Here is a 17,694-nt window from a genome sequence, read left to right on the forward strand (position 1 = left end):
TTTTCCTAAGCAGTGAAGATTTATGTATTTGACTTTGAAGTCAACAACTGTGTAGCGTTTAGTGCCAAATCAAATGCAACATCAAATTACCTTGTATTCATTTAAGTGAATTTGCAGATTTATGGCAGCCTGGCACAGATCCAGAGAGCTAGGGACAGGACAATCACAGCAGATGATTGTAAGGAATGAAAATGAAGTAAATATCTGGGAATTAATTACCTGTAGGGTTAAGGTCCATTCCTAGAAAGAGTCAGGAGCCATTTATTCTGCAATCAATTTGCAGGCACCCAGAGTGTAACAAAGTGGCAGATAACATGGGCTCTTCAAAAATCAGCCATGCCAAGCACAACTAATTTCCCTCTTTGACAAAGTGACTGATCCTGTAGACTGGAAGACTTACTGGTTACAGCCCAGTTTGACCTTTGCATAATTATCAGTGCTATTTCACATGGAATGGTCATTGACAAGCTTGCAAAAAATCACTTGAATGGAATAATAGTCAGGTGGGTATTGAACTGGTTGGAAAAATGTTTTGGGCTTGTTCAATAAAAAGTATCAAGACAAGTTTCTCATTATTTAATAGTTTACACAGATTTAATTGTGGATCTGTTATTGATTTTATTTGTTTGTTTTATTTTGCTTTAAGTAACCAGCTTCATGAGAGAACATAAAATATGCTCAGAAACTTGAAACAAACTCAGGTTTGTTGGAGCTTCTTTGACAGAATCTTTGAAGAAAAGATTGGGAATCCAAAATGAGTTTTAACAAATTAGAATCACTATCTAATTGGGAAGGAATTGCTAACTGGTTAATACTAAAATATATGCTGAAGAAAATAAAAACACTAAATTCCATAAATGCAAACTGTGAAAACAAAGTTGTTATTTGCAATAGTATCAACTACTTTGTCTTTTATACTGAATCTCTGGTGCAAACCATATTTCTTGTTGCTAGGGACTCTACTCATGTCTGAGCCAGGGTCAACATAGATCAACAATGCCTTTCGATTATTCAGAAGGTTAACTCTACTTATGGGCTTTCCTGGTGGTTCAGATGATCTGCCTGCAATGTGGGAGGTCAGGGTTAGATCCCCAGGAGAAGAGAATGGGAAACCACTCCAGTATTCTTGCCTGGGGAATCCCATGGACAGAGGAGCCTAGTAGGCTACAGTCCCCACATTCACAAAGAGTCAGACACAACTGAGCAGCTAACACCTTCACTTCTTTCAAAGTCTACTTATACATTCAGTGAAGGGGTGTTACTCTTAAGCGTCGATTGCTGAAAGACCATCAACAGAGAGAGATGACAATAAAGCTGTACATACATAATTATAGAAGGAGGATGTTGTTCACCTCAAGAGAGAATGGGAGATATATAATTTTTACAGGAATATATTTAATTTTACATAAAATTGTCTTTCTTATCAAGTGCCAGAAAGGGATTTTCTTCTACTCTTTCTGGTTCATATGACTGGTCTAAGAATCAGACTGGCATGAGACATGTTATCAAGATGAAATCATACAAAAGTTTAATATTAATGACATATATACATGGGAGAGATCCAGGACAACTGAGTAAGTCATCAAAATGACCGAAGCCCTCACCTTAAATGTATCCTCACCTAAAGACAAACGAGGATGTTATGGGTAAGTGATCTGGGACTTTAAAGGGGAGGCAGGATATTAGCATGAAGATAGGAAAGCAAATGTTTGGTAGATAAATGTTTGCCAGGCCTTGCAGACGCAAAGCGACAGAAAGTGGACTCTGATGTCTTGGTGTTTCCCCCACCATACCTGGCTCACATTCTTTGCAGATATCTCTGAGGATAGCTCTATTCTGGAAACAGACTTTGTCTCTAAATTATTATAATCAGTTAAGGAGGGGTCAAAGGCTCTTCTGAGTCTTTTGGACCTTAAAAATAATCTAAATTAATCCTCATGCTTGAGACATGTTTTGAGATGGCAAATGTTGCTCCCCTCCATAAAGATAACACATAGCAACTAACCTTTTCCATGTATTTTTGCCACCAGATCCATTTTTTGGCTGTTCTCAATAAAAGTAATCCATAATGTCTATTCAGCTCCTCCGCTCATTTTCCAGTTGAGTTATCTGGTTCTTTGGTTGTTGAGCTGTCTGAGTTTATATATTTTGAATATTATCCCCTTATTAGATAGATGAGATACAAATATCTTAATTCATTTAGTAGGTTGTTGTTTTGTTTTGTAAATGGTTTCCTTTGCTGCACAGAACCTTTTTGTTTGATGTAGTTCCATTTATTTTCTTTTTACTTCTCTTGCCTGGGGAAGCGTATTATATATATATGTTTTAGGATTGGTCAAAAAGTCATCCAGATTTTTCTATACCATCTTATGGAAAAAATCCAAATGAGCTTTTGGGCCAACCTAATATTCACTGATAAAATTGTTGTAAAAGAGCTACTGCTTAGGTTTTCTTCGAGAAATCTTAGAGTTTCAGGTCTTACATTCAAGTATTTAATCCATTTTGAGTTAATTTTTATATATTGTGTGAGATAGTGGTCAATTGGCCTGCCAGTGCTGAAGACACAAAAAATGTGGGTTTGATCCCTGAATTGGGAAAATCCCCTGAAGTTAGAAATGGCAACCTGCTCCAGTATTCTTGCCTGGAGAATGCCATGGACAGAGGAGCCTGATGGGCTGTATAGTTCATGGGGTCACAAAGAGCCAGACACGACTGAATGGCTGAACACACGCACATTCAATTTTCCCAAGACCATTTATTGAAAGAAAAAAGCAGCCCAGCAAAATGTTTTATTTAAACTGTACAATTGATTATAACTGTTTCATTCCAAAAGCCTTATATAATTAGTAAAACACAGTAAAGCTAATTAATTATGACTCATTTAAAATATCTCTGGGAAAAAAGTTTCTGCTACGATATTGAAAATAAATAAAATTTTGGCCGAGATACTAAGTTATTGGTATTGTCAACATGGGTAGGCTTGATTTACTTTATTAGTACAGTAGATACAGTTAAAGTAAAATTAGAATTATGGCCAATAGAGTTTCATCACATGTACTAAAATAATGTTATTTCTCAAGTTTTCCTGTTCTTACTTTGGAAATGGCTTCTGCAGCCCACTTAATTTGACATCTTTGGCACAATGAACCAGAACCTGACTTGGAAAAACACAAAAACTGCATTGGCAAATGATCTGCCAAGTGACCCATGAACAAAAGTGAGATTGGGTTGCCCTTTGAAATAAACCTATTTGAATTTTATTATCTCCAGAGCACCTTGTGTCTCTAATCTTGTGAAAGGTTAGTAGTCTATCCATCAGAGCAAGATAAGAGTGCTGGTTGATGTCTGCTCTTGATGATAACTGAATCCAGCAGTTGGAGCTGGAAGAAGGAGATTCATTACCATCAGCAGTTCAAAAAGAGGGGGGGAAATGGCCACAGAGTGAGTCATTCACAATAAGCCATGTTTTCCTAGCTCAGGGTATTTAATACAAAATGAAATAGAAAAATAAAAGATTGCTATATTGAGAAAGCTTTGCAAGCCTCTTAAACAAGTTCCCCTAAATCAGGGCTGTTTTAAGACTACCTGTTGTAGAGATTAACAATTTATAATACATAGATACTTTCTTTAAAACTATTGCTAATTGCTTTTGGGTGGTCTTCCTAACACACATCAGAATAAAATAAGAGTGATACTGTATCACTGTATAACATATGGCTAAAAGCCAACAAATAATATAAAATAGCCAATAAAGTCTAAAATAATGAGTCTGTGGTTTTTAAAGTTAACTGAATATATTCTTTTTAGGACTTTCTAATTTATATGTAATTTAATAATTTATAATTTTTATATGATTTAGAAGTTGAGATAGAGATCATCTAAGAATTATTCGTAAACTTAAAGCATACCAATGGATCAAAATAAGCATGTGCTTTAGGGCTTATTTTAATTTTGACATTATGAAAAATAGGATACATACATTCAGCATTGTAAAATTTAATAAAAGATATGACACAGTAATTGATATTTTATGAAATGTTTAATAATAATTGGTTTTATTCATTGCATTCCAAATGATGGATGTTATAAAAATAAAATAGCCATCATATAACATAGGATTGGAGAAGGCAATGGCAACCCAGTCCAGTACTCTTGCCTGGAAAATCCCATGGATGGAGGAGCCTGGTGGGCTGCAGTCTATGGGGTCGCAAAGAGTTGAACACGACTGAGCCACTTCACTTTCACTTTTCACTTTCATGCATTAGAAAAGGAAATGGCAACCCACTCCAGTGTTCTTGCCTGGAGAATCTCAGGGATGGTGGAGCCTGATGGGCTGCCGTCTATGGGGTCGCGCAGAGTCGGACACGACTGAAGCGACTTAGCAGCAACATAGGATTAATGCATTTTTTTTTTTCCTTTGAGAAGAATCTGGTAAATGACTAGCAAAGTAAATGTAATCGGTCTTAGGTAAATTTAGATCAGTTAGTTCATTTGTATTTATATCTTACACATGAGTACTGTAAGTCTTATTATATACCTATACCAGGATATCCACTATTTATGCTTTCATCAAAATAATAGTTACATTTGAGTTAAACATCTATGAGGCCAAGTGGGGTTGATGTTCATTTCCCTTTGATAATTTTAAGGAATGAATTTTTCCTAAGGTATGACCTGGGGAATCTGTGCCACCTCTTAGTCTTATCCAACCAACAAGCTCAAGAATGTGGGTGAGCAACAGAGGTGGTTGGAAGTTGCCTTGACTTTCTTCAGGTTTTTGTTGTCAAATGTTTACAGAAACATTCCTAGAGTTACACAGTTTGTCATCCTGCATTAATGCTCATCCAGTGCCCACCGGCTCAGACGGTAAAGCGTCTTGCTTGTGAGAGACCTGGGTTCCATCCCTGTGTAGGGAAGATCCTCTGGAGAAGGAAACAGCAACCCACTCCAGTACTCTTGCCTGGAAAATCCCATGGACGGAGGAGCATGGTAGGCTACAGTCCATGAGGTCACAAAGAGTTGGGCAGGACTGAGCGACTTCACTGCACTACTAGAGCCACCAGAAACCTCTGCAGAGAAAACGACTTTCAATTCATAATAACTGAAGTCTGAAATTGATGTTATTTTTTCTTTAGTTTAGTTTGAACTGACATCTATAATAATGAACAATGGAATTTTGTTGAATGCTGACTATATCAATTAGATAAATTATTTCTCAGTCTAGAAATAAATAAAAATTATCTGTATTTTTTCAGAGCATTCATTCAAAATCCAAAAATGTAGACTTTTTCTCCTTAATGGATAGCTGCCTAACCTTACTCAGAGCATTATTGTACTTTTTGTTTATTTTTTTATTAAGTTATTTTTGCTAATCAGCATGAATCCACTAGATTTGAAGTTAAAAGACTCAAAACTCTCCCTGCTACTTTGCTGATCTACTCTGTAATTTTGAGTTAAATTTCTTGTTTATTTTTGGCCCTCCCAAATATATGCATTTAGGTATTTCCCCTCTGTCATCAAGCAGTATTTTTTGTGTTTAAGAGAGCTTTTCATGCTAAAATAATACCTATTGCTTTCTTCCAAATATAAAAGCAATTTATGGTCCTTGTGCAAATTTTAGAAAATTAACAATGTACAGAGGAGAAAATACAAATAAACTATAACATTCTATCCGTAGTAAGCTGTTTTTGCATTTGTAGTTTTATTTTTTTCTCAACATGTGTGTATTTATATCTTTAAAAATTGGAATTGTACTTGGTAAGTACTTTCATATCATTTTTCTATCTTATCAATTTCTGCCTCCATGTTTTATACTGAATGTAGATTTCCTGTGAAGCAGGTAAAGCTTATGTTTCAAGACCCTTCACTTGAATAGACCCTTTTCAAGGTCCTATGCCTAATTTTATATTTGTAATTATGTTAAAGATTATGTTCTAAATTTATAGGTTTCACTTGTCATAGAATCTATGGAGCCTATAGACTTCTGTTATCTGTGTTATGTGCTTAAATGATGCCCTGATTAGACTGTTGTAATCATTCCTGTTCTGGCTTGAATTAATTCAGACATTATTATACTTTATTCCTCCCTCATCCATACTATGCCTCTCTTTCCCTCACCACTGGGAAAGTCCCTTGTCCTGTAAGCAGTGAAGGCAGAGGGTGATCAGGGGAGTGTTTTTGTTAAGTGGCAGAACAGAAAAAAGAGATGAAGAACAAAGGAAAAGACTAGTCCCCCTTTATCCCCTTCCCCACTAGGAACACTGGCAGTGCCCTTCTCATACTCTTCACACTTCGACCAATGTTAGGCTGACTTCCTAAGACCAGAATGCTAATTTTCTGTTGTGAAAAAAGAGAAAGGGGAAACTAAGTGAAAGGAAGGAGAAAGCAGGGTATTTCATGATATATTATATGGCTTGCCCCTCAATCATTTCCCCTCCTTTGCCTGCTCATTTCACCACCAATCATGCATTGACCTAAAGTGAAAGTATTACGGAACACAAAAGAACTGAAGTGATTTTCAGTCTTGGCTGTACTTTGGGATTACTTGCTTAGCTTGAAAATATGCCGATACCTGGATCTCACTCCCAGGAATCCTGATTTAGTCTAGAATGCAGCCTGGTGTCAAGATTTTTCAAATGAGTTTATTGGGCAGTGAAGAGTGAGGAGCCCTGTATTCTGTGGGAAAGGGAGGATGAAGGCAGTTTCACTTGACTCCTCTTCCTTCAGGTCAGTTCAGTTCAGTCACTCAGTCGTGTCCGACTCTTTGCGACCCCAGGAATCGCAGCACGCCAGGCCTCCCTGTCCATCACCAACTCCTGGAGTTTAGCCAAACTCATGTCCATCGAGTCAGTGATGCCATCCAGCCATCTCATCCTCTGTCGTCCCCTTCTCCTCCTGCCCCCAATCCCTCCCAGCATCAGGGTCTTTTCCAATGAGTCAACTCTTCACATGAGGTGGCCAAAGTACTGGAGTTTCAGCTTTAGCATCAGTCCTTCCAATGAACACCCAGGACTGATCTCCTTTAGGATGGACTGGTTGGGTCTCCTTGCAGTTTACTGTCCCTAAAATCCTACACAATCTCTCGTCATCCTAACCTTAGGTCCTTAACATTGACTTTTCTTCTGCAAACTGGCTTTGTCCCCACTTCCCAGAATTCACTCTCTGTGATTTGGTACTGGAGAGACATTTTCCCACTCTCTGGCACAACAAGTATTTGGGTGAAGAAGCAAGGAGAACTGGACAGAGAACTGGACTTGTGAGCAGAACAATATACTATCCAGATTTGGAAGCTTCATTGCTTTTTTTCAGTTGAGGAAGACAAAAAGTTGGAAATTATTTCAAGATCTGTAGTTTAGGTACCTAATGGGTTAAATGGATGCTCTGATTAATGGCATCTGGGGAAAGAAAAAAAAAATGAAATCAGAATCATGGACTAGACCTAAAGAACACTATAGGCTGACTCTAAGGAGGTGTGTGATGATAAAGGTGAATTCAGAAAGTATCCCAGCTTTCAATTTCACATGCATTGCTTAGGGGGAGATACATACACAGCCTGCAGGCTCAAAACAGTTGTTTGCTTTTGGGAGCAACCGTCAGCAGATTACAAACTTAAATGCATGACTCCCAGAATTAATGGTTTATCTATACCACCTTGTGATCATAAGTGGCCTAATCAGTCTTTCTTATTTTAAAAAGAGATCTTTGGGAGAAATAACCTACCAAGAAATAAAACATTTATCAAGCTAATGTGTAAAGGATCTCTAAGTCTAGATAAAGTTTAACCTTGTGAAATGTGAATTCAAATCAACGATTTCTATAATCTGCTTTGTTGCTTCAAATCTCTCTACATCAGCCAGTTACAGATTGCTGCTTCCAGGTAACTTTTCTTTTTGAAGCTGAATACACATTTGATTCTGAAAAATCTCCTGGCATTGGGCTTCTTCCACTGACTTTACCTTAATAGTCGAGAAATAAAGGATTTTTGGAAGATGTTGATTTTTCTTTTTTAAACAAACACACTTGATTATAAACTGTGGAGTTTTTATTTAAAATTTCTTCGTGAAAAAGTCTAGTCAATTGGATTAGATACCTTGGAAGAATATAGAATGGTGATGTCCAGTTTAGCTGAATAATGTGTTTAAAGATGCATTTACTGTGTGTTTGGTTTTTTGGTCTATTTGTTTTCGACTTATTGATTAGGAGTGTTTCCTCAGAATTCTTGTTTCTACTTATTTAGATATAATCCACAAGAGCTTCCAACACACGATGGGAGGAATATAATGACATTAGCCTTTAGATTGACATAGTGAGGAACTCTTGAGTTATGTATTATAATATTTTTAACAACTGATGCTATTTATTATTTTTTAAAATAATTCTTTTAGATGTATTGGAAGTGTGCTCAGTGGTGTCCGACTCTTTGTGACCCCATGGACTTTAGCCTACCAGGCTCCTCTGTCCATGTGGTTTTCCAGGCAACAATACTGGAGTGGTTTGCCATTTCCTTCTCCAGGGGATCTTCCAGACCCAGGGATCGAACCCAGGTCTCCTGCACTGTAGACAGACGCTTTACCGTCTGAGCCACCAGGGAAGCATTTAGATGTATTATGGGCATTGTATTGTGTTATAGAGCCTTATAAGATGTTAAAAGATAGGTTAAATTTCTCTTGTCATTAATTATCATGAACAGAGAGTTTAAAAACTATATATTTTTACCTTACCCTTGTGGTTATTTTTCCTTTCCTTTTTCATTTTATACTGTTTACTTTAAATTCCTGGTTTATGGTAAGATATTGGAGGAGGAAATGGCAACCCACTCCAGTGTTCTTGCCTGGAAAATCCCAGGGACGGGGGAGCCTGGTGGGCTGCCATCTATGGGGTCGCACAGAGTTGAACACGACTGAAGCAACTTAGCAGCAGCAGCAGCAGCATTCTCCTTATGAAAATCTCCAACGACTCATTAAACCACAAACTTAGAAAAATTTAGGGGCATCTACTTTAAAATAACGAAAGTCACCAAAATCCTCCAAATCATTTAAGAATTCACTTTTGGATTGTACTTACCTTGCAGGGGAATATAAAGAGATGAATGGGTTGCAGAGATGTCAGAGTGAATTTTTTAAGATAAAATAATGGAGGAAAGGAACTTTTATTCTACTACTTAGAGATAACAGACTAATAATTAAATTGTCTTCCTACTTGCAAGAATTCAAAGGCATAATACGTTTTGTTTGATTAATTTATCTTCAAACATTTCACTTAGGATTCTGGCCCTTTATGCCAGGGATTGGCAAAATTTTTTTCTGTAAAGGGCTGAATATTAAATATTTGGGCCATTTTGAACTACATGAGATCTCTGTTGCATATTTCTTAGTCATTGTTGGTTTATATTTTGTTTGTTTGGTGTGGCTCAGTGGTAAAGAATCTGCCTGCTAATGAAGGAGATATAAGAGACATGGGTTCATTTCCTGTGTCAGGAAGATCCCCTGGAGGAGGAAAAGACACTCTACTCCAGTATTCTTTCCTAGAAACTCTCATGAACAGAGGAGCCTGGCGGGCTACTGTCCATAGGTAGCCCCTGGGCACAGCACACACAGAGCAGAAACAGCAAAGCTTCCCTGCTTTCCAGTTGTTTCTTAGAACTCACCTTTGTCAGCACTGGTTTGGAGCTCTGGGTTATATGCCAGTTCAGTGGTCTAGGGCAACTTGCTTAACATTTCTGGGCCTCAATTTCCTTATCTGCAAACTAGCTATACTAATATCTGATATGCATACAGTGTATGAAAAGCTCATAACACGGTGTGTGACATGGTGTAAAATGCCTTCTGTGTTAAACATCAGGCAACTTCCGAGGTCCTATCTCTAGTTGTGGTGAAATTACCATCATTCATTGTTTCTAATTAAATTGTCATTTTCATTTATGTATCTCAACTTTCCTCCAAAAATGTATCAGGCACAAATGCAAATAATTAAGATATTCCATTGCCATGTTGACTGCATTTTAAATCAGATGTATTGGGGGTGGGGATGCTTACTTGGGTATCATAATCCCTCAAACAGGAAATTTATAAATTACTACTATTAGCTCCCTTTGAAATTGTATGTGGTGGTGGTTGAAATTATATAGGCATTTATTAATTCCTGGCATGAATTGATTGAGTAAATCATAATGCTTATTATAATATAATAAACATTATATGAAAACATATGCATGTACACACAGAGCAAGAGAAAGTATGAATTAAGAGATAAAGACATAGCAAATCCCAAACTAATTTTTGCTGATAGCAGCTTTATCTCACAATAACTCCAGATTCTGATTTCTCCCTCATTCAATAAGTTATTATTTTCAAAATAATTATATTTAATTTCAACCCCATAATTTTAAAAAGTGCCTAGTGAGGGTCTGTTTCTTACACAAAAATCCAACTGATGTTTAAGAAAAACTACAATGACAATATAATCGGATATCTATTCAAATTAGTTGTCCTCTTTCCCTTACATAGTTCTTTCATGTGAATAATGAAGAAATGAAACATGGCTTCTTATTGCTTATTGGAAACAACAACAAATTTCCAGACTGCTTATTCGATCACCGGAGGGAAGAAGGCTTTGCTATACTATGGGAGACAGAGCGGTTTGAGTGTTAACTCAGGATAGGCTTTGCTTCAATGAAGTAGGGGAGTGAATGTGAACACAGACAGCTTGGTGAGATCATGGGCTGTGAGGGCAGAGTTCAGTAGGACCAGGAGCAGGAGAGACAGCAAGGAAACCAGGCAAAGTATAGACCTGGACAGGCAGAGCCTCCAGAGAGGAAATGAGAGTCTGGCAGTGCTGTCTTGATAATCACCAAGCTTTTAAGCAGAGGCCATCAGCTATTTTGCATGTAGATGCACATGAACTTGGAGCATGGGAGGATATGACTGTTTGAAAAGGAGAAATATTAGTCACGCAGTCATGTCCGACTCTTTGCAACCCCATGGACTGTAGCCTGCTAGGCTCCTCTGTCCATAGAATTCTTCAGGCAAGAAGACAGGAGTGTGTAGCCATTCCCTTCTCCAGGGGATCTTTCCGACCCAGGGATCAAACCTAGGTCTCCTGCATAACAGGCAGATTCTTTACTGTCTGAGCCAGCAGGGAAGCCCTTGAATGTTTAGATAGGTATAAATACATGAGTTTGACCATCTGATGATGTCCATGTGTAGAGTCTTCTCTTGTGTTGTTGCAAGAGGGTGCCTGCTATGACCGTGCATTCTCTTGGCAAAACTCTATTAGCCTTTGTCCTGCATCATTCTGTACTCCAAGGCCAAATTTCCCTGTTACTCTAGGTATTTCTTGACTTCCTAGTTTGGCATTCCAGTCCCTCCCTTATAATGAAAAGGACCTCTTTTGGGGGTGTTAGTTCTAGAAGGTCTTGTAGGTCTTCGTAGAACCGTTCAACTTCAGCTTCTTCAGCATTACTGGTCGGGACATAGACTTTGGATTACTGTGATATTGAATGGTTTGCCTTGGAAATGAAACAGAGATCATTCTGTCATTTTTGAGACTGCATCCAAGTACTGCATTTTGGACTCTTTTGTTGACTGTGATGGCTATTTCATTTCTTCTAAGGGATTCTTGCCCACAGTAGTAGACATAATGGTCATCTGAGTTAAATTCACCCATTCCAGTCCATTTTAGTTCACTACTCCTAAAATGTCGATGTTCACTCTTGCCATCTCCTATTTGGCCACTTCCAATTTGCCTTGATTCATGGACCTAACATTCCAGGTTCATCTGCAATATTGCTCTTTATAGCATCGGACTTTGCTTCTGTCACCAGTCACATCCACAACTTGGTGTTGTTTTTGCTTTGGCTCCATCTCTTCATTCTTCCTGGAGTTATTTCTCCACTGATCTCCAGTAGCATATTGGGCACCTCCCAACCTGCCTGGGGAGTTCATCTTTCAGTGTCCTATCTTTTTGCCTTTTCATACTGTTCATGGGGTTCTCACGGCAAAAATACGGAAGTGGTTTGCCACTCCCTTCTCCAGTGGACCACATTTTGTCTGAACTCTGGAGTTGGACTATACAGAAAGCTGAGAGCTGAAGAATTGATGCTTTTGAACTGCGGTGTTGAAGAAGACTCTTGAGCATCCCTTGGACAGCAAGGAGATCCAACTTTTCCATCCTAAAGGAAATCAGTCCTAAATATTCATTGCAAGGACTGATGCTGAAGCTGAAACTCCAATACTTTGGCCACCTGATGCAAAGAACTGACTCATTTGAAAAGATGCTGATATTGGAAAAGTTTGAAGGTGGGAGGAGAAGGGCACGACAGAGGATGAGATGGCTGGATGGCATCACTGACTCAATGGACATGAGTTTGAGTAAACTCTGGGAGTTAGTGATGGACAGGGAGGCCTGGTGTGCTGCAGTCCACGGGGTCACAAAGAGTCGGACACGACTGAGCGACTAAACTGAACTGAACCTGAAATACATGAGTTTGAAGGATGACAAGAGGGCACATCAGTTTTGTCTGCTCTAAGATGCAGTTGTCGGATTTCTTTCCCTCTAAGGCAGGGCCGCAATGTTATCACTTCCTAAGAGGAGCCCCATCCAGATGGAGTCAGGATGTATTTCACTGGGTGCTCATGTTCACCGTCTATTTATTTGCTCCCTAGTCACTACTTTTTAAGGCCTGCCCTATGGTAGGCCTTACATGCAGATGGTAGTTTTGGTCACTAACAAGCTTACCTATGAATATGATGTGCGTTTCAGCTCCTTTCATTCAAAGCACACACAGCTCCTGGAAATTTTCTTGTAAATAAATTACCAGACTGATGAGGTATAGAAATGTGCTGGTCTTGTCTTGGAAGGTTTCAATGACCTGTCTCTAGGCTTCTGGGATTTGGATTTTTTAGCAGAAGAGTAGAGCTCACTGAAGAGAGTGAGCATGTCCTGGGGACAGTTATGTCTGCAGACAATTTTGTCATCACTGCTGGAGGGAGGATGGGCCAATAGCATCTAATAGGCAGAAGCCAGGCATGCTACCCATTGTCTTACAGTGTGCTGAGCAGACACTCAAGGAAGATGGTCCAGCTCAGGGAATTCCCTGATGGTTCAGTGGTTAGGACGCTGCATTTTCACTGTGAGGGCCCAGGTTCAATCCCTGGTCAGGGAACTAAGATCCCACAAGCCACACAGTGCAGCGGAAATAAATAAATAAATTTGATTAATTAAATTTTTGAATTTTTTTTTAATTTAAGAAAAGATTGTCCAGTTCAAAATGTCAGGAATTTTGAGGCACAGACCTCTGATGTAGAGGATTAGCACTGAGTCATGCATTCCACAAAGCTGCAATCTGCCAAGGGTGACATTTCTTGAGACAAGGACTCCCTGAGCAGCACCAATCTTCTTATAGTCTCACCCTGCAGGGAGTGGGGAGAGATGGTTATTTAGGGACCATGTGTTTAGCCCTCAAAGTCTGTGGGAGAAGAGAGTAAACGGCACTGGGATTCCTCCTCCTTTAATGCTCCTCTTAACTCAGCATTTCCCTGGTGGTCACATCAGTTGATGATGTACGCAAGGAGACTTTGAAAGGAGAAGATGTGCTTGAAGTTGACAGGTGTGTGCAGAGTGAAAGAGTCTTCTATTCACTTAACCTTGAAAAGGGCCTGGGTAGAGGGCAGGACCATAGCTTTCCTGTGTCTGAATCATAGCCCTTGTCTGAGATCAATTTCTGAATCATTTACCCTCCATGCCAGCAACTTGGAGTTTATCTTAGCCAAAGCTTGGGTTGTCAGCTGATTGAACCGATAGAGCATGCTTTTGTGGAGGGGAGGGCAGAAAGAAGAGATTAGGAGAGAAATAAACTCAACACAAATATGTGTATTTACAGAAGCAAAGTGAATAGACCTGCTCTCCCTGGTGGGGCAGATGCTGTGGTCATACGTAGATACAGTCTCCACTGACTCGTGACCAGAGCTTTTCACTCACTGGGTTCTATGATGACGTGAATTTACACCACCAACCGTAAGCACTAATTTTAAATGAGCTGGCACTGAGGAGTGTTTGGAGAGCATGAGAAGAGATAGGAAAACACTACAATTTCTAGGTAAATGCTGAACAGGGCTTGATCCGGTCGCCATGCCCAATCCTGCTACAGTAATGTCAACTAGTCAGCACTTCCAGCTTAAATGGGCCTAGCGTTTGCTGTTTGGGGTAAACTGCAAATTCCTTGAGAACCTTCAATCTGCCTCTCTTTCTCCTCTTGTTTGCACCTCCCCTTGGTCCTGTGTGCACCTGGCATTTTGATCCATTCATTTGGAGGCAATAAATGGAAGCCTTTCGCAGATATCCTTAGGGCTCCTGGGAGTTGATTTTTGCCCCTTTAGAGGCCTCTCCAAACCATCAGCGGTGTGCATTGACTTTCTTTTTTGCTTTTGAAACAGTGGTGGTTTTTATCCACAAGTTTGCTCTCCCACTTGTGGCAGTCTGCCCGTCAACAAACAGATGTTCACATCCACATCTCCCCTCTAGATGAATAAAATCCTCCCAGAGGCTACAGCTGGCTGGAAAAAGTTCTTTTGTGCATCTATGAAGCATAACTGAGCCCTAAGTGATCACCTTTGATGTATGTTTTGTGATTGGGGAAGAAAAAAATTAAACAAATAAAAACATTTTAATCTGCCAAACTCTTTCTTGCAGATAAGAATTTTTGTTGACTGAAACCTGTATCCAATGTGAGCTTTGCCCTTACTCATTAAGCAAAGGGTTAGACTGAGTCATGTTTCTTTCCTTATATGGTTATTCAGTTTTGTTCTCTATGCTTTTTGGGTGTAATACTTTCTCAGCAAAATGGGTCTGGTAACTGTCTTCCTAATCCCCATCTTGTTTGGTTTGCTGAGACAGTTTTCATTCAAGCATAAAATAAAGTCACCCCTCAAAAGGTGAAAGTTTAAGTCTATAAGCATGCTAAAAACGAAATGAGTATACTTATTTTTTGAAGGACATTAGTTTTGCCTCAGTACCTCGGATCCCCATCTTTCACAAGATCTAAGATCAATGTACTTTAAGGTAGCAACATTTGTCATAATTGCCTGATGTATTAGCATCCTTTTGTACCAAATATTGACTTTGACTGTGAGATCACTAAACCATATAATGATTTTGAACAAGGAATAATAACTTGCATTTTGAGGACCAGTAAAACTAAGAGCAAACTTCTGAGTCAATGACATACCCTTAGACACAAATTTAATCCTAGCATTTGAAAAAATGTTTCTTGAACCATATTTATGGAAATATGATAACTGAGTTTCTATATTCTTACCATTATGATTACTAATTGTGGTATAAAGAAACAAACCACAAAACCCAGTGAGTGGTCAATATGATTTTAACCATTTTGCTGCAAAGTAGTCAGAGACTAGCATTTTCCCCATGTCAGGAGAGGAAACACTAGGAATGTTACTTTCAATAAAAGAAGAACAGACAGAAACCAACACAATATTGAAAAGCAATTATCCTCCAATTTTTAAAAAATTAATTTTAAAATAAAGAAAAAAAACAAAATTTTTTTTCCCTATGGTAAACCATCTGAGCCACTTTATACCTCAAAATCTTTGGAGAGCAACGCGAACCAGAAGATAACAACCCCCCTTTTGTTTAGCTCTTGCAAATCCAGACCACACTATTGATGACTGACAATTCATTGCTGAAGGCAGTACTCTGTATTCAATAAATTAAGCTTTAATTTCTGAGTCCAACAATATAATTGACCTCAAAAAGAAGATAAATGAATAGACTATCCTGAGCTCGTGATGAGAATCCACTTTCCAATCTCATTATATTAGTATTTTTCAATTCAGTGAGTTTTCCATTCTTTCATAGTTTCTTTGACAATCTGTAACACCTTTTACCTGCTCCTATATGAATAAGGCCAAGCTATTTTCATCTTTAGTTTGAAAACCGAGAGGTTTTATTATGGTAATACTTTGGTATTAATATTAATAATTTAATATAGTTTCCAGTTTTAAGACAATCTAAGTGACTAGTAAATTTCTGAAAAACTTCTAAACTGTTTCTGATTTCATAAAATCATAAATAACATAGACAAGTAGCATATATAAATAGGGCTTTCCTAGTGGCTCAGATGGTAAAGAATCTGCCTGCAATGAAAGAGACCTGAGTTCGGTCCCTGGGTTGGGAAGATCCCCTGGAGAAAGGCATAGCAACCCACTTCAGTTTTATTTCCTGGAGAATCCTATGGAAGGAGGAGCCTGGCAGTCTGCAGTCTATAGGGTAGTATAGTATGACTGAGGCAACTTAGCAGATATGCATGCATAGCACATATAAATATTTTGACCCATGACTCCTTTGACAGTTTTGAACTTTTTTTCCCCATCTGATTTTCCTTAATGAATCCTTGAAGGTTAGAGAGGTTTAATACTATGTAGCCTGATTTTAGCATTTGATAAAAATTAAAATAAGAGCTATTTGGTGCCTCAAGGGTGACAAGCCATGAATTTCAGATAATCCCTCAATTTTTGCTGAGACTGTAGCAATAGAATTTCTGTATTTAAGAAGAAAAAGTGTATTCTTTCATAGTAAGAGGATAAACATTGAGCAGTGTCCTTTTTAAATTTAAGCAAATCAGTTATATTTGAAAACAAATACAAAATAATCACCATTATAGACACAATTTTATCAAGACAATGGTTCAAGTAGCTAAGTCAGGTGCTTCTTGTGATAAAGAAGAAACTAGGTGTAGCTCCCATGGACTCTAAGGAGAGAGTGATTGATGTTTCCTTCTGCATCTCAGGAAAAAAATCCCCCCAAGCCTCCAAATAAAAAAAAAGAGAGAGAGAGATTTTTGTTGTATTCCTATTGGAGTTCCTTGACGTATCCAGGGCATGATTGTTCCCTGCATTAGAGCTGAGACTGACCTTAGCTTCTGGGAATAAGAGAAAACAATGGGAGGTAAAGTGGAATTACTCTGTTGTTGGGAATTGGGTTCACAGACTCAGAAGCATAATCTTTCCTTAGCCTCTTTCCCACCCGCAATTACGTTCTCCAAATGGGGTAACGCTTGAGCTTGCTCTAGTGCAAATGGATAAGCTTTGTACACACGTGAAGTGTGTATTTCCTCTCTATTCTTTTTTTTTTGGGGGGGGGGGTGGAGTATAACTGCTTTACAGTGTTGTTAGTTTCTCCTGTGCTGCAGTGTGAATCAGCCACATGCATTCATATATCCCCTCCCTCTCGAGCCTCCCTCCAGCTCCACGCCGCACCTCCCCGCCAAGTTCTCACAGAGCGCGGAGCTGAGTTCCCTGTGCTGTGCAACAGCTTCCCGTCAGCCATGTATTTCACACATGGTAGTGTATATATGTCAACCCTATGCTACCAATTCATCTCCCCTTCCTGTTCCCGCCCCTTTCCATGTCCATGCGACCATTCTCTATGTCTGTGTCTCTATTCCTGCCCTGCAAATGAGTTCATCAGTACCATTTTTTCTAGATTCCATATATATGAGGGAGACCAATATGAGGCCAACAAGTCTAACAGTACCCAGGGACATTGTTTTTTCCATCCCATTTCTTACATACTGTAACTATTCCCAGAAATACTTGAGTGCTATTTTAGGATGAAAGCGGTCACTTCTTGGTAGATTCTTTTTCATTTAGAACCTCTTAACCAGAAAGCCCAAATACC

The 17,694-nt window shown here is 38.8% G+C and overlaps 1 protein-coding gene and 1 non-coding gene across 2 annotated transcripts in view; both read left to right on the forward strand.

Moving 5' to 3' along the window:
• The window catches only part of GPC6 (glypican 6), a 1,226,659-nt gene that overhangs the window by 598,287 nt on the left and 610,678 nt on the right, over nt 1-17,694 (forward strand). The gene's annotated exons all lie outside the window — the stretch shown is intronic.
• TRNAE-UUC (transfer RNA glutamic acid (anticodon UUC)) lies at nt 13,091-13,162 on the forward strand. Its single transcript has one exon. It is a non-coding gene; the product is annotated as a tRNA-Glu (tRNA).

Source organism: Ovis aries, chromosome 10 (assembly GCF_016772045.2).
Source record: "Ovis aries strain OAR_USU_Benz2616 breed Rambouillet chromosome 10, ARS-UI_Ramb_v3.0, whole genome shotgun sequence".
NCBI classification, from domain to species: Eukaryota; Metazoa; Chordata; class Mammalia; order Artiodactyla; family Bovidae; genus Ovis; species Ovis aries.